The 19674-nt window shown below is 49.9% G+C and overlaps 1 protein-coding gene across 1 annotated transcript in view; it reads right to left on the bottom strand.

Annotated features, from left to right (window-relative positions):
- The window catches only part of ALX4 (ALX homeobox 4), a gene marked incomplete at both ends in the record, with an annotated part of 41541 nt that overhangs the window by 10537 nt on the left and 11330 nt on the right, over positions 1-19674 (bottom strand). The window lies entirely within an intron of this gene.

Here is a 19674-nt window from a genome sequence, read left to right as displayed (position 1 = left end):
TTACTAAGGAAGTGGGGCACCTCCCCCTGACATGCCCAGGATGCTGACACGGGGGACCCAGCAGGCTTACACAAAGCTCTCGGCCCAGGCCCACAGCCCCTGCTGTCTAACAGAACGGGGCTCTGCCGGCTGATTCCTGGATGGTCAGAGCTGCAAAGGACCAGTCAGCCCACACGGGTCAAGGATGAGGAGGCGGAGGCCAGGGTGGGAGGGTGGAGCGGGAAGTAGCTTGTCCAAGTCCAAAGAGCCCAGTTAGCACCCTGGGCACACACCCGCCTCAGGGCAGGGATCAGAGCACAGGCTCTGGAACTGGCACCAGGGGTGTGAATCCCAGCTGGGTGCTTTGGACAGTTCACCTAACCTCTTTATGCCTCAGTTTCCCCCTCTATAAAATGGGGATGCAGAATCCTGTAGGATCTTCCTCACAGGGTAGTTGTGGGATTAAAAAGGCTGACACATAAAGCACTCAGCGTGGTGCCGGCTAGGCAGCCTTCTGCCTGTATCATTAAGTTATTCCTAGTTCTGGTCTAGACTTGTGAGCAGCAGAAGGTTCTGACCCTGGAGAAGTCCTCCAAGCGGGCAGGCCCTCCCTGGAGGCCCCAAGCGCAGGAGCGTGTGCGCATGCCGTGGGGAGGGCGCTGGACTGGTGTCTGGAGACAGGGGTGTGAGCACCTCTCTGAGCCAAATTCCATTGACTGTGACTCTTGTAGAGTGAAATAACACACAGGATTAAAAAGACATGTGTGGGGAGCATTTGACAAAACCTTTCACACGCGCAAGCTCTGATTATGACAAGCATTTGTGGTCGGTGTGAGCACCAACCACTCTGACCCTCGGTCTCCTCTTCTAGGAAGAGATCTGAGCAGCAGGCATTAAGTCAGGACGATGCCTCTAGCCCGGGTCTCTTAACCCTGTCCAGGTCCTAGGGCCGAAGCTTCAGGTTCAGTCTCGCCCCTGGCTTTCTGTGTACACTGGGGGCTCTCTTAATGCTGGGGAAGCTGAGAGGGACATTTTGCTCTGTCATTCTCACCTCCCTCTTCAAGGCACTGAGGAAATCGGGGTGGAGGTGAATGCCCAGAGTGGGCCTGGAAGCAGCTTTGGGAGGCTGTTCCTGAGGGCCACTGGCAGCGTCGATACCAGCAGGGTGGGGGGCTGACCCTCAGACATCACATATGACACCCATGTAAGCCCAGACACAGGCAGACCGCCACGGCTTTGGTGACAGCATCACGCAAGCTGCAGCTGGCAGCCGGGCCAAGAGCTTTCAGCAAAGATATTTATCTTCCTGGCAGACAAATAAGTTTTATGTTTTGGGTTTTTTTTTTTAAGGAGAAGAAATCCCACCCAGCCTCACCAAAAATAAACATCTCTGTTATGCAACTTCCTGGAGGCCAGACTGGGGAGGGGGGGCAGCCCCTGCCCCCTCTGCCCTACCACTGCTCCCCAGGCCCCATCCCATGACCCCGTAGACCCTTACCGTATCCTCTGGCCTTCAGTCTGGGATCGGGACCACCCCATACAACAGTAGGGGCTGGGCCATGCAGGGGAAACTCCATGTTATAAAAAGCAAGTGTTGGTAGGGACCAAACTCATCATGTTAAGTCAGGGGAAACTGAGGCCAGAGAGACAGGAAATGTGCCCTAATTAGCGACAGAGTGCAGCCTCTCAGCCCTTGGTTGGTCCTTTACTCCTACCCATGGTCTCGCGGCCTTTCCTGGGGAGAGAAGTGGGACCAGAAGGAATCCAGGGGCCTCACATAACCCAGAGGCTTGGTCTGTGCACCCTGGGGGCAGAAGGACCAGCCCCAGAGGAGGAGAGAGTGCGGACGTGGCCTCTGGGAGAAGCTCCCCAGCGTGGGCTGGTTCTAGGCTCAGCTCGGGGGGAAGCGGCCGAATGTCCAGTCTTCCAAGAAGAGGAGTAAGAATCCAGTTTCCCCCCTCCAGCCACCCCACTGAGAGGGAGCGAGTGGGTCAGGAGTGGGGAGACAGCATGGCGTGTGCAAAGACCACCAGACCGAGAGATGGGAGATCTGTTCGCGGTCCCGGCTCTCCCAAAGTCTGCCTGAGACTTCAGAGGATGCCTTTTATGTCCCAGAGCCTCATCTGCAAACGGGAGCAGGCACGTCCTGTCTGGTGTCACAGCTTTGGCCCGGTGGAGTAAGTAGCCCTCCCGCCTTAGGGACCAGTGGGACCTTCCCCTTGGGATCTGGAGTGGGGAGAAGAGGGGAGAGGATGGGGCCACGTCTGTCCAGGCAAATGTCAGCTAACTGGAAAGGCTTAGAGATGAAGGAATTCTGGCAAAACTGAGGTTTCTCTGGTCCTTGAAGAGGGAAGGAATCTTCCAAATCTCCATCTTGATTACTGATCATCTTGCATTAAATTCTGAGGTTGGGCCCCTCATTTAGACAACAAAGGAAAATTCCCCAAGGTTCTGACCCAACTGGTCAGAACGACAAGCCAAGGAAGTCCCTCTCAGGTGCTCAGTGCATCAGTTTCCACCTCCTGCCACCCTACAGCATCTCTACAAAGTGCTATCATCCAGGCTTTGGTGACAGAGAGCTCACTGCCCGCAGGACAGCTGGACCATCTGTCCTTAGGTCCAGCCCGTGTCTGTCTCCTGTAGGGTCTGGCTCATTGGTCCTGGTTCAAAACCTCCCGGGGCCTTTCCCAAGCCAGCCCTGCGGACATCTGGAGAGGGCTGCCAAGCCTCTTATCTTCCATCCTCCTGAGTAAATAATTACAGTTCCCACTGCTCTTCTGCAGGAGGTCCTGTGTTTAACAGGCCTGCTTGAGACAGGTGGGTGCCAGGGATGGGACGGGTGATGGTGTTGGGCTCTGGGCAAAGCCAGCAGATCGCTCTCCAACTAGATGATCCAGAGGAGCCGGGTGGAGACTCGGTACCGTGGCCCGAGGCCTGGCACTGGTCAGGGTCCAGCTCGCTCTGTGACTCCGTCCTCAAGACGGCCACTGACAACAGGGGGCCTGAGACCCAGGCTGAATTACTCCTGAACAAAGGAAAGCACTGACCTCCTTGGTCTCCCTCACCCCCACCTCTGTCCACCTGCCTGGAATGTCCCTTTTTTTCCAGCTGACCTCCAAGGTCCAATCAAGCACCAGCTCCTCCAGGAAGCCCTCTCAGACTGGGGCAGTCATACCAACCCCGCCATCCAATTACTGACTGTGTTTTCGGACTAGTATATAATCAAACCCCAAATGTCCAGCTCCTCCTAGAGAATCAGTTCCCTGAGGGTTGGGACCTCATACCATTGGTCCCTTCTCAGCCCAGGGCTCAGCCCAGGATGGGACAGGCAGCAGACAGGCAGGAAGAGGTTACTGAAGAATCAACGAACAATTTCTAACAAACAAATATTACTGAGCTCTCACTCCGTCCAGCTACCTCTGTGCACCTACTGCGCGCCAGGACCTGTAGGGTACGTGCAGAGATGTTTGTTGAATGAATGCATCCTCGTAAACACTGAGGAGAAAGGTGGCGAGGATACATGAGAAAAAGGCACATAGTGACGAATGCCTCCATCAGAGGCTGACAGCTGAAACAGAAGGAGGTGAGATCCCCGAGGGAGAGAGGAAAAGATGGAGGACGGAAGGAGGGAGGGAAGAAGGAAGGAGAAGAGAAAGAGCAGGCGGACACAGAAGGATGTCTCCACGCAGCAAGCAAGAGGCTCGGGGAGGCAGGAGAAGCACAGAGATGGGCTTCATGGAGCGGGGCTCTGGAATTGACATGTCCAGGAAACCCAGTCCAGCATCTGCCAGGAACCAGCTCTGCATCCATCGCGCTGCTATACTGGGAGAGAGAAAAGGCCACTGGGATCTCCCAGCTTGCCCCGCTGCTGGGCCCGCCTTCTTGAGGCCCAATAGCATCTGGCACTGGTATGAAGCTGAGCAGTGACAGAGCCTCTTTGGGTCCAGGCCAACTGCCTGCCTGCCTGCCTGGCTTCCCCTCATCCTCCCTGGGGCAACCCCCTGTGGACTCTGGCCTGGTGCTATGCTGACACCCTGCTCAGAGTGGGAAGGGATCCCTGGGCAGGCTTTGTCCCAGGCTGTGTGGCCCAAGACAATGTAATCGCAAGCTGCAGCTTCCCCCCAGAATTTCTTGATCTGGAAATAGACTACCCAGAGGAATCAAGCAATGCGCACAGAACATCATGAGTCATCCTCGCCTGCCCCGAGGGAGGGACGCTGGCCCTTCAAACAACCCCAGGCAAAGACTCCCATCGACCACTTCTGATGAAGTGGGAAGCGTTCTTCGGTTCGGGGTTATATGCTCCATCAGGAGCCACAGAAGGCCCTTGGGCGTCTGCCTGAACTTCCCTGGGGACGAGGCCTGGACTCTTCTGCGAGCCACCTGGTCCACTGCCGGACAGCCCTGGCTGTTGGATTTCAAGAAATCCAACGAGAAATGGGAAACCTTTCTTCATTCCCTTAACCTCTAGCCACGGGTCCCGGTTCAACCCTAGGGAGTCACTCTACTCCAGACTCACTTTTTTTGTTTTTCCTGTACGCGGGCCTCTCACTGTTATGGCCTCTCCCGTTGCGGAGCACAGGCTCCGGACGCGCAGGCTCAGCGGCCGTGGCTCACGGGCCCAGCCGCTCCGCGGCATGTGGGATCTTCCCGGACCGGGGCACGAACCCGCGTCCCCTGCATCAGCAGGCGGACTCTCAACCACTGCGCCACCAGGGAAGCACCTAGACTAACTTTTTTTTGACATGAAAGGCCTTGAAAGATTTCCAAAGGTGACCGTGATTTTTTTTCATGACTGTGATTTCAAGGTAATTTTTTTTTATGGCTGTGATTTAAAGAGAATGAACTTCTGAAGCCATTTGGGGACAGGGTGCTGGAGGCCTCTCTGTGTGTATCCCTTCCGCGTGCACGGATGTGCGCCCTCGGGCATGGGACACAAGCCTGCAGTTGCAAATGGGTGCAGGGAACACGTGTGTAGTGGCCTGCGGATAGGTCTGTGTACCGTGCAGGCTCATGTGGTCAAGGGCAGGCACACAATTGGCATGTGTGTGCCTGCGGACGTGTGCTGTTGCGTGTGGGGGTGTGTGTGAACGTGACCCTGTAGATATACGCGGGTGGGTATGGACGTGGGTGGTGCGTGCGTGTGTGCGTGTGTGTGTGCGTGCGTGTGTGTGTATCCGTGCATATGGAGGGTCTAAGGGGTTTGAGTAATTTTATCCTCCGTGCTTTTGATTACATCTATTTTTCCTCCAAACATCTGCTTTGTGGGGGACATGCCGCATACTCTGTTCTCGGGTGAGCCGGCCGCATGCCCTGTGGCAGTGTGCACAACGCCGATGCAACCTCCTTAAACAAAACAGGCCAGCGTGAGGCCCTTTCATGCTATTTAAAGGGCACTGACTAAACCCACCGCTGTCCAAACAGCCGTGCGGGGGTGGGGGCAGAGGTTAAAGGTGAGCCATGGATTATAACCCCAGCCTACCTCATCTGCTGCTGGACTCTGTCCAGAGTTCAGCTTAGACGTCCCTAGTGTTAGCTCCAGGCCCAAGAAATAACACCAAAGGGGTAGCAGTAACTGGGGCGACATTTCAGCAAACATGCATGGAGCATATCAGTGTGTACCCAGCAGAGATGGACGGTGTTCCTGCCCTGGAGGAACTGCCAGTTTGTAGAGAGGAAGCACAAGGGCTCAGGCCAGCCACCCACGAGGTGACTTAGGCACTCCTGTCACCAACATGCACCCACCCAAGCCCTAAATGTGCCTCTCAAAACAAGGAAAATCCGAGAAACTGTCACAGATCACAGAAGGCTAAGGAGACATGAGGACTAAATGTGATGTGGTATCCAGGATGGGGTCTTGAAACAGTAAAAGGACATTAGGGAAAAACTAGTGAAATCTGAATAAAATGTGGAGCATAGTTAGCAGTAATGTTAAAACTAAAAAAAGATGGGTAAAATATTTGAATGGACATTTTACCCAAGAAGATATACATGGAAATCAGCATGATGACCTACTCAATGTATTATCCACTATGGATTATCCACTAGGGATATTCAAACTAAAGCCCCCATGAGATATGGCTACACACCTATTGCAATGGAAATAAAAAAATCTGACGATACCAAGTGATAGCGAGGATATGGAGCACCCGGAACTCTCATTCATCGCTGGCGGGAAAACAGTGTGGCATTGTCTTGTATAATTAAACATACTCTTATGGCTAGACCCAGAAATCCCACTGCTAGGCATTTGCCCTAAAGAAACAGACTTATTTTCATTGCAAACGTGTATGCAAATGTTTATAGCAGCTTTGTTCATAATCACGCCAAACTGGAAACAACCCAAATGTCCTTTAACAGGTGAATGAATAAGCAAGCTGTGGAACAGCCATGCAGTGGGATGCTACAGAGGTAAAAGGAGCAAACTAGTGATAAAAACAATGGCATGGATGACTCTCAAAGACAGCATGATGGTCTGTAAAAGAAGCCAGTCTCAAAATGTAGGTAGCACATGACTCTACTTATTTATTGCATGGTATTCTGGGGAAGGTAACAGTACCAGGACGAAGAACAGATCACTGGTTGCCAGGGGCTGGGGAGGGGGTGGGTCTGACCACAAAGGGCTGGTGTGCAGAACTATCTTATCCCGTATCCCAGTTGTGATGGTGAGTACATGGGTCTGTACAGGAATGTGTTCAAATACATAAAATAATACCCCATTTTAATTTTATACCATGCTGTTTTAAAAATAAAAAATACGTAAACTATAGAGAAAATTAAAAACTGGGTTTAAATATAGTAAAGAAAAACTAAGTAAGTAAAAAGTTTGTATGTCTTCACCCAGAAATCTCACTTCTAGGGATTTAAACTAAAGACAGACTTATGCATGGGCACAAAGAATTAACTAGAGAGAAAGTTCATCATGGCATTATTATATGGAAAAACTGAAAATAACCAAAATATCCAATAATAGGAGATAGGTTAAATAAAGGATGATATTTCCATAACTGGAAGATCCTTCCTGATTTTCTTTATTCGACAGACTGTTTCTCTCTTGGCATTTAATACACATTATTTTGTATCTATTTGTTTTTCCTTTATTTATTGTCTCCCTCTCTCCCTTCCATAAAACAGGGAATATATCTGAATATACTTCTTTTGTTTAGCCCTTTTGTTTAATGCCTAGTATTGTGGCTGGTATGCAGAAGGGGTTCAATAAACATTTGATGAAAAATGAGTGAAACTGATGTGAAAGAACAGCATTTTAGTAACTGAAAGATGTTCGTGTTATAGTAAGTAAATCTTATTTTGAAAAAATGGGGAGGTAGGGGTGGGGTATCTCTCCTTAGAAAATACTAGAGGTTTCCAGAGGTAAGAATACTGGTATCTGGGTTTTGTTCCTTTTTTTTTTTTTCTCGTCTGACTTAATTTTCTATTTGTCTTACCATGACCAGAAATGGCTTTTATCATTTTAAAATGCTATGTGGAAGCAGCGATTAGAATCCTGAGTGATGTCTGCTCTGGCAGGTGTTGGATTCGGCTGTGTGATGTGGGAGGTGGGTGTGAGCGCCACGGGGGAGCCGGGTGGAGGAAGGGTAGGGATGCTTCAGCGAAAGGCCCCTTTCATGGTGGGGATCGGCCACTGTCCTCACAAACTGCTCCCCCCCCACCGTGACTCTGAGGCCTCTTGGATGCTGGAGATTCCCGGAGCTCTGGCTTAAGCGCAGACCTCATTGGTTTCTCTGCCCTCAGACTCACCGCCCTCAACTACAACCAGAGAGAGTGTCTAAAGCACACATCCCATCTAGTGTGAGCCTGTCTAGAGGCCCTCCACTGGTGCCCAGAGCCCTCATTAGGATGGTCAGATAGAATACAGGGTGCTTAGTTAAATTAGAATTTCAGAGAAACAGTCAGTTTTTAAGTGTAAGTGTGTCCCAAATATTGGATGGGGCATACTTATACTAAAACTTATTCATTATTTATTTGAAATTCAAATTAAATGGAGCGCCCTGGTTTTGTTGTTAGTTTTTTGCTAAATCTGCCAACCCTGCAAGTCAGGCTGACTGTGGCATTCAGGATTCCCCAGGTGGGACTGACACCCGTTCTCCTCACAGACTTACATCTTTCCACACCCCACCTCTGCACCTCGCTTCCGGTCCCACAGACCTGCCCTCATGCCTCCAACACACTGCTCGAGCGGCTTCAGGCTACCCCACTCCTGCATGTGCTCTTCCTTCTAACTGGAATGCCCCTCTGCCCTCATGCATCTGGCTAACTCCTCCTCTCCCTGCGTATCTTCCTCTGTAAATTTTATGGCTTTTTCCCCCCTCGTTACATATAATTATCTATGATCTATATGGAACTTAAAAATAAAAAAAAATCAAGACAGACCAAAAGAAGAAAACTGTAACACACAAACACAAAAGGGACACATAATTTTTTTTTTGGTACAAGTCTTTTTTTTTTTTTAACCTAACACTATCCTGCCTATCTTTCCATCCTATTCTATATTCTTCTACTACATCGTTTTTAATGGCTGCATAGTATTTCACCACATGGACAAACTATTTTATTTCATCAGTCCTTTACTGTTGGACACGTGGATCGCTGATTGTTTGAAATGATAACAGGCCTGGGATGAATATCCTTGCAGCTAAATCCCTTGATACTTTCATGGTAATTACCTTAGAAGAAGCTCCAGGAACTAGAAATACCGAGTTAGATCACAGTCACACCTTAAGAGCTCCAATAAACGTGTCTTCTAGAAATCTGCCTATTTCCTCCATGTGCCCACCTGCTTCAGGGCCAATACCAGTCATTATACTATTTTTTAAAATCTTTGCCAGCGTGAAGGATAAAAGTGAAATCTTGTTTGAATTTACAATTTTTTTATTACTAGTAAAGTTAACCTTTTATTTGTGGTATTTCTTCTTTGCTGAATTGTTTCTCCTGGGCTTCCAAGGTTCAGTGCAAGGCTGACCCCTTCGTCCTCCCTGACCCCGGGGGCTGGGCTTACCTCTTAAACACTGGATTCTCTGCTCTAAAGCACTGGTGTGTGGTCCTGCTTCCCACTCCACTGTGAGCGGTTCAGAGCAGGACTGCCCTGATGCACAGCTGGGTCCTGAGCTGGGCCCGGGATCCTTCTGCCTTTGGTAGCGCCGGGGCAGCTCTGCACACCCTGCTGAGGTGACGGGGCGCCCATAGGAAAGGGACCCAAGGCCACGGGGCTGGACTCCGGAGCCGGGGGGCCTCGGTCCCTCAGCACACACTGCTGTGTGTGGGCCTTGCGGGATGATGGGGCCCAGAGAAACCAGCCACGGGGCAGGGCATGAAGGGCCAAAGGTGGCCCCGCTGCTGCTCGGGCCCTGCGCAAACCTTTTGGCTTCTCTGCTTCCTCATGTCAACAAGTATTGCCGGATTTCCTGCCAGCGAGAGAGAAGGGGTTATGGAGAAGGCGCAGCCCCTACAGGAAGCCAAGACTGAGGAGGAGTCGCGGGGCCCTGGGACGCCATGCGCACCCACAGGGCAGGTTCCCGGGTCCCTGCCTGAAGGCTCTAGGCAGCCCCCCAATCCAGCATGATCAAGGCTGCAGTGGCTCACACTGGCCACCAGGAGGCACTGCAGTCCCAATTAAGTTCCTCGGGGCCAGAGGTGATGCCCCAGGGTCCCGGCGTCAGATGAAGTTTCTCCAAGTTTGGTTAAAGGCACAGGCTCTCCCTGGGAGGGTTGGCCAAACAAGCAGTTATTCAGTCCTACTATGTGTCTGCCGCTGTCTCAGCCCTACAACGGACACGGGTGGATGAGGTGGGTCCCTGCCCTTCCCCGAAGAGCTCTTCCCTCCTCCCGTTCTGAGGGTTTTCACATTCTTTTTTTTTTAAATTAATTTATTTATTTTTGCTGTGTTGGGTCTTCGTTTCTGTGCGAGGGCCTTCTCTAGTTGCGGCGAGCGGGGGCCACTCTTCATTGCAGTGCGCGGGCCTCACTGTCGCGGCCTTCTCCTGTTGCGGAGCACAGGCTCCAGATGCGCAGGCTCAGTAGCTGTGGCGCACGGGCTTAGTTGCTCCGCGGCATGTGGGATCTTCCCAGACCAGGGCTCGAACCCGTGTCCCCTGCATTAGCAGGCAGACTCTCAACCACTGCGCCACCAGGAAAGACCTTCACATTCTTGACTTACAGCAGTCTCTCAGAATTCCCACATGGTGGCTTTCTTCAGCACCCTCATTTTACAGATGGGCAAACTGAGGCTCAGAGAGAAGGAACCCATTGAATGTCACCACCACTGGGTGCCAGGCCTGACCTGAGCTCCTCTGATTCCCCAGAGTCACCTCCCTTCGTGGAGACCCTGGGGAATCCTCGGTCTTCTAGCTACTTACAAGTGAGCCATGCAAATGCTACCCACACCCCGGTTTTGCCCAGGTGGCTGTCCATGTAGCTGGCGGATTTGTTGCCAGCTCTTCTGTGGGCTCTTCCCCAGGGAAACATCAGCAGAGGCGGGGGCTGCAGCCCCCTCCTCCATCACTCCACTCTCACACAGCTCTCTTGGTTCTTCCCACACACTGAGGTGGGGAGGTTTCCTGTGGTCCAGAGGATGGAGGGCGCTTCCCAGAACCAAGGAAGGAAAAGGAATTAGCACTGGGATGCTTCATGCTTTACCCAGTACTAGCACACCTGTCATGCCACCACTGCTGCTCTTCACAACAACCATGTGAAATATGCCCATTTGACAGCCCCAGAGACTGAGGCCAGAGGGAGTAAAGGACTTGTCTAACAGTACACAGCTGGTGAGAGGCAGAGCTGAGGTTTGACCCCTAAGCCTGCGGCAGTTCCTCTGGGCCCTCCTGGAGTGGATACCCTGTGTGGGGCTGGGACGGGACAGCCAGAAGACAGGGTCAGGGAGGAAGGGAAAAAGTGGGCGTCACAGGAGAATGGCTCCTCTCTGACGCCTCTAAATCTGCCCCATCACAGCCGACCTTCAGTGCTGGCCCTGATGAAACTGTCCTGATAGAATTTCATCGACCATCTGGGACCTCAAATGTGGACCAATGCCTTTTCTTGGGACCTTGTTTTCAGGGTCCCCTCCATCCCCCAGCTTACACCCAACTAATTCTTTCTTGTTTTCATTCGGACACCGGGTCTCAATTTGCATTTGTTCTCTGCTAAATACCGAAGTATTTCGAGGTAAAGAGGCATATGTCTGCAACTTACTCTTAAACAGTTGAGAAAGAAAGAATACGTATCTGTGTATAGGTATGTATATTGATACATACATATAAACAAGAGAGATTGAGAGTGATAACACAAATATAGTAAAACATTAAGATTTGGGGAATCGGTGTCAAGGGGATCTGGGAATTCTTTGTATTCTACATTTAACTTTTTGGATGTCTGAAAATATGTCCAAACGAAAAGCTTTTAAAAAGAAGAAGTTTGCAGACCGCTTTATCCAGGAATCCCAGTTCTGAAGCCAGCATTTGTCATAATTTGAACAGGACCCAGACTGGGTTTAGTTAGCAACCTCCCCTCCTCCCGTCACCAGCACTATCCACGGCCTCTACAAATGGGCTTGCACGTTGGAATCAAAATCACAAGGCAGAAGCCAACTCTAGGAACAAACCTTGCTTCCCCAACCCTATGGAAACCCACATTTCCATCCACGTAAGTAACTGGTGACCCCATTAAAGCACGTGGTTCTTCTAAATGCTCTTCTAAGGCCCGAAGGAAGCAGTATTTTGTTAGCTGAGGTCAAATTACTCTTGGACCTTAAGAGTAATAAAAGTACTTTTTGTTGTTTGAGCCTATTATAATTTCAGCTCTCCTACAATTAGTCTAAATGAGTGAGGTTTCCTTGTATCCAAAGAGAAGGGGTTAAAAAGAAAGCCCACTGACAATAGCTGGACCATGGAAGTGACCTAAGTGTCCATTGGCAGATGAATGGAGAAGCAAACTGGTACGTCCATATGGTGGAGTATTATTCAGCCTCAAAAAGGAAGGACATTCTGACACCTGCTACAACACAGATGAGCCTTGAAGACAGTATGTTGAGTGACACAAGCCAGTCACAAAAAGGCAAATACTGTATGATAGCACTTATATGAGTCCCTAGAGTAGTCAAGTTTATAGAAACAGAAAGCAGAACGACGGATGCCAGGGGCTGGAGCCCGGGGGGTGTGGAGTTAGTCTTTAATGGGGACAGAGTTTCAGTTTTACAAGATGAAAAGGGGATGGATGGTGGTGACAGTTGCACAACATTATGAATATATTTCATACCACTGGACTGTACACTTAAAAACGGTTAAGATAGTAAATTTTATTATTACTTGTATGTTACTACAATAAAAAAAAATTGGAAAAAAAGAAAAGAAAGCCCACTAGCCAGTGTCCCTCAGGGCCTTCATCCTGCCTTCAGCCCCCGAGGTCCCCTCCGTCCCCCAGCTTACGCCCCAAATTCTTTTGTCTTGTCTTTTCCCTGATGATGTGACTTGGTTTGCATCTATTCATTGTGCTCCTTCCTTGGTTTACTTGTTTGTTCATTCACCAACCACCTCCCCAGAGCCTCCCCTTAGTCATGGCCTCATGGAAGGGACAGACATGTAACAGTGTGGTCAAGTGTTATGGGGCCCAGTGGCAAGAGCCCTGCATCCTGGGCGCAGCGTGTCCACAGGAAGAAGCCGTCGGTTCTTGTTGAAAAGGTCGGGGAGGCCTCAGCAAGAGCGTGACCTTGAACTGAGTATCAGAAACTACAGAGGTCCTGGCAAGGCATGCTACATTTTACGGCAAAACAGGACACCCCAACTCCCAACTGAGCTGGTCCTAAATTACTAAGTGAGAAGCCTTAGGGGCCTCCCCCCAGGCTGGTGACAATAATAAGGACAATCACATAATCACTCGTGTTTGAGTAGTACTGACCCATCCACTATCTTATTTGATCCTCCCCAGATCCCTAGGAGGTCTGTGTTTTTACCCCCATTTTACTGATGAGGAAACTGAGGTCCAGAGAAGCTTAACTTGCTCAAGATCACATAGCTAGGAAGGGCAGAGCTGGGATTTGAACCCAGATGGTCCAGCTCCAAGCCCAGTGTCCTGTCTATGGCCTCTCACGCAACGATGTGTTGTCTCTCTTACGTAGACAGGCAATCTTGAAGGGATTGCAGGCAGACTTAGTCCTGTCATTGGGAGACACAACTGAGCCACTGGAGATGTTTCCATCACAGAGGACTAATCTAAACAGAACTTTCAGGTGACCATGAGAAGCCCCATTTATGATGTAACACTTGAACATCACCTCCTGATATTCGCTGGGGTGAGCTGGGGTCGTGACCTCAGTCAGGGACTCTAACCACCCCTGTGAGCTGCTATCCTCATGGAGACTGAGGTTTCCTGGCTCCTTCCTTCCTGGTCCAGCCTAGGTCTCATCCCCAAGCCCTGCCTCATGAGGCTGGAGGAGATCCTAGCACCCCGCAGGGGAAGGGGCGCTGGCCCAGGCTGGGTCCACTGCCACAGAAGCAGAAGGAGCCTCCATACTCTCCCTTAAGCCCAACAAGAAGTCCCAGAGCTCAGGGGTCACCCGGGGCCACTACTCACCTTCCCGGCAGGATACGGAGACCCCGAGCGATCACAAGGCCTGTCAGTGGAAGGAGTGTGTCTCCCGATTTCAACTCAGCTTGGTGGTCTGTCTGCCCCTTGTCCCTCTCTACCTTCACCTAACCAAGTGGCCCTGGGTATGTCCCTAAATATCTCCCACCTAATCCCTCAGAGCAGGGAGAAAACGTGCATTCCCAACCATCCCCACGGAGACACGCTGTAATAGTGCCATTGGATCCAAGGGAGGCAAGATGGAGAAGCTTAAATCCTGCTCTAGGTGAAATGAATGAGGAGTCTTTGGAGCAGGACAGGCTTGGGTTGGACTCCTGATTCTACCACTTATTTGCTGCATTCGTTCATTCAGCAACATTTCCGTTTTGTTTTTGTTTTTTTGTTTTTTGGGGTTTTTTTGCGGGCCTCTCACTGTTGTGGCCTCTCCCGTTGCGGAGCACAGGCTCCAGACGCGCAGGCTCAGCGGTCATGGCTCACGGGCCCAGCCGCTCCGCGGCATGTGGGATCTTCCCGGACCGGGGCACGAACCCGTGTCCCCTGCATCGGCGGGTGGACTCTCAACCACTGCGCCACCAGGGAAGCCCCAGCAACATTTCTGGAGTGCCAGCTAGGTGCTGGGCAAAGTTCCAGGTGATGGAAATACGAAGCCTAATAAAGCATGGCCCCTCCCTTCCAAAAGTCCCCCTTCTTGAGGGAGGCAGTGATTATGGTGCAGGGAGGTGGACAGGGCAGGGGCATCCAGGCCAGCCTGGCGGGGGAAGCAGTATTTCCAGGACCACTCCAGATCTCTGTATAGGAGAGGCTTCAAGGCAGCGATCTCCTTGGAGGGGTCTGTGTATAGCCAGCTCTTTATGCATGATAAGGAAGTGTCAGTTTTCCCCATTAAAGAAATGGGGAAATTTCTAAAGGAGATTGTTAAGGAGGCTTCCAAGCCACTCATGCTTTGGCAAAGTGACTTGGCCTCTGTGTGCCTCGGTTTTCTCATCTGTAAAGTGAGGTGGATGATACCCACATCCCAGCATGTTTGTGAGGTCTCAATGAAGTCAAGTGCAAGAATGCACATCTCTGTCTGATACACAGCACACTCTCTATCAATGGGAATCCTCCACGATAGCTTAATACACTTATTATTTGGAGGCAAGGTAGGCCAGGGCAGCTGCAAGAGCAAAGCAGAGTAAGTCACTCAAGCTGCAGTGTCTCATCCTGCCCCCGCCCCCGCCCCAGGTGTACTCGTTTTAGCTCAAGTTTCCCCAGCTCCAGCTGCCCAGAACATGCCACAAACCCCTGTCCCAAGTAGCCCCCCCACCCAGTCCCCTTCCAATCAGGGCCCATTTTACATACATGTAACAAAGACGATAAATGGGGTGAAACATTTGACAAAATTTTGTTTATCATTTGTTACATACATATTTAAAACTGCTAGTTGATGTTAAAGAAAGGCCCTTCCATAAATACTTTTTAACCTAAGTTAGGTTGCAACTTGAAGCTATAGCCACGAAATGAGAATTGTCATTTTAATCACTGCATTGAGGACAGTGTGGCTTACAAACCAGTTGACAAAGGTCAGAGCAGTCGTGAGCTCCTTATAAAAACCCCACCCCCACTTACACTCTTGGAGCATCCGGACAACTTTCCTATGGAGGTACACCAATATTTAATGGCTCCGGAAGAATTTTTGTCTGTGGGAGCACAGACCTGAAAGCTCTCTGGGGGTGGGGAGTGGAGAGACGGATCGTTCCAGAAAGGTAACCGTCGCCACCACCACTGCTGCTGTCATTTAGAAACCAACTTCGGTGATTCAGGACTATGTGGGGGCCCCTTCTGCCCAGTGAACCCCAGGTCACCTTTCCAGGCCGGAGTCTATTATCACTACCTCTTTGCGGATTTCCTGCCATGCCCTCCTCGGAACTCCCCTAATGGCCCCTAATAATTAGATTACTTTTCACAAAGCATTGCAAGCGTGGATGCATGGCAGCCTCCACCATTAGACAGTATCTTCATCATGGACAGGGAAAATATCTTATCAAGCTCTGGTCCCCACATCTGGCACCCAACAAATACCCTCTGAATTAGATGGATCTTGTTAAGCAACTAAATGTCTCAGCCTGCAGAATGACCACGTCGGCCTAGAGAGAATTTTTTTTTTCCCCACCAAAATCATGTGTTTTCTTCCTCCAGATGTGTTCATGCTGTGTTCATAACCCAAAGAATCATGTATAAGCCAAAAAAGCAAGAAGATGTTTCTCTCCTTGGACAAGAAGGGAAAAATAATGGCTGAATTAATTGTGAGACTGCTAGTTAAAGTTTTTTGAGGTTGATAAGGCTGGATAAGATTATTCAATCTTGGCTTAACAAAATTCCATCTTTTTTTTTTTTTTTTGCGGTACGCGGGCCTCTCACTGTTGTGGCCTCTCCCGTTGTGGAGCACAGGCTCCGGACACGCAGGCCCAGCGGCCATGGCTCACGGGCGCAGCCGCTCCGCGGCATGTGGGATCTTCCCAGACCGGGGCACGAACCCGTGTCCCCTGCATCGGCAGGCGGACTCTCAACCACTGCGCCACCAGGGAAGCCCCAAAATTCCATCTTTAAAATTATAAAGTGGTTTAAAATTCAAAATCTCTAGAACAAAATTATACCTAAGCTGTTAGAGTTTCCATCTAAATGGCTGGGATTTGGAGTAGGTGGGGTCCAAGTGTTTTGCCCATCACGTGTAATAAGTATAAACAATGTTCAATATTTGCAACAAACATGTTGGTGAAGAATGATTCTTTCATTGCCTTCTGCTCATCTGGACTGAAGAAAACGTCAAATATGTCTCTGCTTTAAAGTGTACGGTGTGTACCTTCTACCAGGAAAACCGCAGTGGATATGTGATGAGTACATCTCTTTTCAGTCCTCTGTTAGTACTTCTCAGGGAAATGAATCATCCCATGAAACAGTGAGAATGTACTTTGTGTAGCACAAAAATGGCTTTGTGTAATCTCCTCTGAGGGGCTAAGTCCTGTACAGTTTATTAGGTAAAGCCCAGCCCTGGCTGTCCACCTGCCTCGGCTCAGGCAATGTTTCTCCAAGGCGGCCCCTGATCCCTGGTGCAGAGCTGATGCTGAGCAAGCAAGGAGGCTGGTCCACGAGCAGTCAGTTACCGTGAGTTTAGGGAGGGGGAGCCTAAACTCCCCAGCAGCCTGGGGAGATGTGGCCTGAAGGGTCTGAGGGGCCCGGGGGTACCCTTCTCCCGTCCTTGATCCCTCCTGACCCCATGCTAGGCAGACAGCCAGCCTACACCCCTTTCATCACTCATCTGTATTTTAAAACGTTTTGTCAACCACACAGCGTGGACTCAGTAATAAATGGCTCATTTTCCAATTTTATGCTTTCAAGTCAACCATAACTCTTTGTCAAAGTTTCCAGCTTCACCTACTCAAAGTTCCAGCAAAATCCTATCAAAAATAGCAGCTAATATTTATTGAGCACTTACTCCGTTCCAGGAACTGTTTTAAGCTCTTTACCTATATCATCTTAGTTAATCCTCACAATATTATTCATATACCCACTCTACAGATAAGGAAATTGAGGCAAAGAGGTCAACTAATTTGCCCAAGGTCACTCAGCTAGACAGGCTGAAATCTGTTCCCAGGTCCTGGCTACACTGGCCTCACCGAATCCAAGGCATCTGAAGCTTCAGGCAGCCTGTGCAGCTGAATTGTAGGATGAACACAGTGTCTACAAGATTCCAAGAACATTAGACACTGTGCCTGTTACTTGCCTTTGGGCACCTGGCTTGGAGTCTAGGCCTCTGTTTATTCAACTAGGCTGGGGGATTCCAAGGCAGGAAGCACTGGTCTCACGAGAGCCCCCTTTGGGGCTCCCACTGCTCCACCAGCAGTGACAGTGGGGGGCAGAGCCCCCCTCCCCTTTGGTTACCTACCAGGGGTGTAGAATACTATCTAGTCCCTGGCTGAGCCGCTCACTGGACAGCACTTGGGATGGAGGGCAGAGAACAGGGAGCAGCAAATGCCTCTTATGAGAATCAAGTAGAAAATCTTCAAGATATTCACAGGGCCAACAGTACAGAGCCGGGGGGGGCGTGCACAGGGGACTTCCCTCCTAGAGCTCCTCCCAGCTCCATGCGGAAAGGGCTCTGGGATCACCTTACCAAAAGGAGTAGTCTCAGATTTGGTCCTCTCAGGAGGCGGTGTATGGACCCTAAGAGCACAGGAGAATTTCCCCCAAGGCCATGTCCTCACAGGAGGGTCAGCTGAAGGACATGGGGCTCCCAAACAGCAAGGGGCCTACTCAGAGGCCAAGGTCGTGGCTCTGGCACCCTCACCACTAGCTCTGCCCTCCACCCCCTCTCACCAGCTCTGGTTCCTGGAAAACAAGTGTGTCCCAGAGCTGACACTCTTTGGCTGCTCAGTCTCTGGCCTGGAGGCGAGGGGCTGAACAGGATGACTTAATGAGGTTCCCCATATTCTGGAACTCTGGACCTTCATCTCAGAAGGCCATGCCGGGGACAGACCAACTGTACAGAATAGAAAGCCTAGAAATAAACTCTCAAACATATGGTCAATTGATTTTCTACAAAGCTGCCAAGACCATTCAATGGGGAAAGGACAGTCTTTTCAACAAATGATACTAGGAAAACTGGATATCCACATGCAAAAGAATAAAGTTTGACCCTTATCTTACACCATCTACAAAAATTAAATTAACGTGGATCAAAGACCCAAACTTAAGAGCTAAAACTATAAAGCTCTTAGAAGAAAACATAAGGGAAATTCTTCCTGGCATTGGAGTTAACGATGATTTCTTGGATATGACAATGAAAGCACAGGCAACAAAAAAAAAATTGATAAATTGGATTTCATCAAAATTAAAAACTTTTGTGCATCCAAAGGATACCATCTAGAAAGTGAAAAGACAAGAATGGAGAAAATATTTGCAAATCACATATCTGATAAAGGATTACTATCCAGAATACACATAGAACTCCTACAACTCAACAACGAAAGCCAAACAACTCAATTCAAAAATGGGCATATTGGGCTTCCCTGGTGGCGCAGTGGTTGAGAGTCCGCCTGCCAATGCAGGGGACACGTGTTCGTGCCCCGGTCCGGGAAGATCCCACATGTCGCGGAGCAGCTAGGCCAGTGAGCCATGGCCGCTAGGCCTGTGCGTCTGGAGCCTGTGCGTCTGGAGCCTGTGCTCCGCAATGGGAGAGGCCACAACAGTGAGAGGCCCGCGTACCGCAAAAAAAAAAAAAAAAAAAAAAAGGGCATATGAATAGACATTTCTCCAAAGAAGAAAGACAAATGGCCAAACACAAAAGGACAAATATTGTATAATTCAATTTCTATGAGGTGCCTGGAGTAGGAAAATTCAGAGACAGAAAGTAGAACAGAGGTTTCCAGGGGCTGGGAAGAGAGGGAGGTGGGGAGTTATTGCTTAATGGGCCCGTCTGGGATGATGAAAAGGCTCTGGGAATAGTGGTGATGGTTACACAACACTACGAATGTACTTGATGCCAGTGAATTGTTCATTTAAAATCCTCAAAGTGGTAAATTTTATGTTATGTATATTTTACCACAATAAAAATTATCCCTAATTAAAACAAAGATTTGAATTTCAAAAGAAGGCACACTAAGCTTGGGGTCTCAGCCTCTCACTGCACTGCTCAGAGGCCTCCAGGGTCTTCCCTGAAGTCTGAATACCTCACCAGAAAGTGAATGGCCCTCTCGGTTTTGCCCCTGTTATTCCTCAGGCTGATTCTTGCCTGTGTCCATCATGCCCCCAGCAAGCCACACACCTGCTCTTTCCCAAACACTCCATGTACTTTCCTGACCCAAGTGCTATCTGCTGAGTCTAGAGTGCTGTTTCCAGCTCGTTCAGTTGGTGAGCTCCTATTCAACCTTCAAGGCCCACCTCAAATGCCTGTACTCACTAAGTTTCAGTCCATTTGCACTTTTCCCGAGGACTCCCATGTCTTCACATTCCCGTGGGCAGGAATCAACTCATTCACTGCCAAGTGCTCCACACCTGATGACACAGGGCCACAACCCGGCAGGAATTGTTGGAAGGGAGGGGGAGTCTTTGGCAGGGCACCTC

This window comes from Hyperoodon ampullatus (genome assembly GCF_949752795.1).
Source record: "Hyperoodon ampullatus genome assembly, chromosome: 7".
In the NCBI taxonomy this organism is placed as follows: domain Eukaryota; kingdom Metazoa; phylum Chordata; class Mammalia; order Artiodactyla; family Ziphiidae; genus Hyperoodon; species Hyperoodon ampullatus.
Note: the sequence above shows the minus strand (reverse complement) of the source record. Positions and strands in the feature narration are given on the sequence as shown.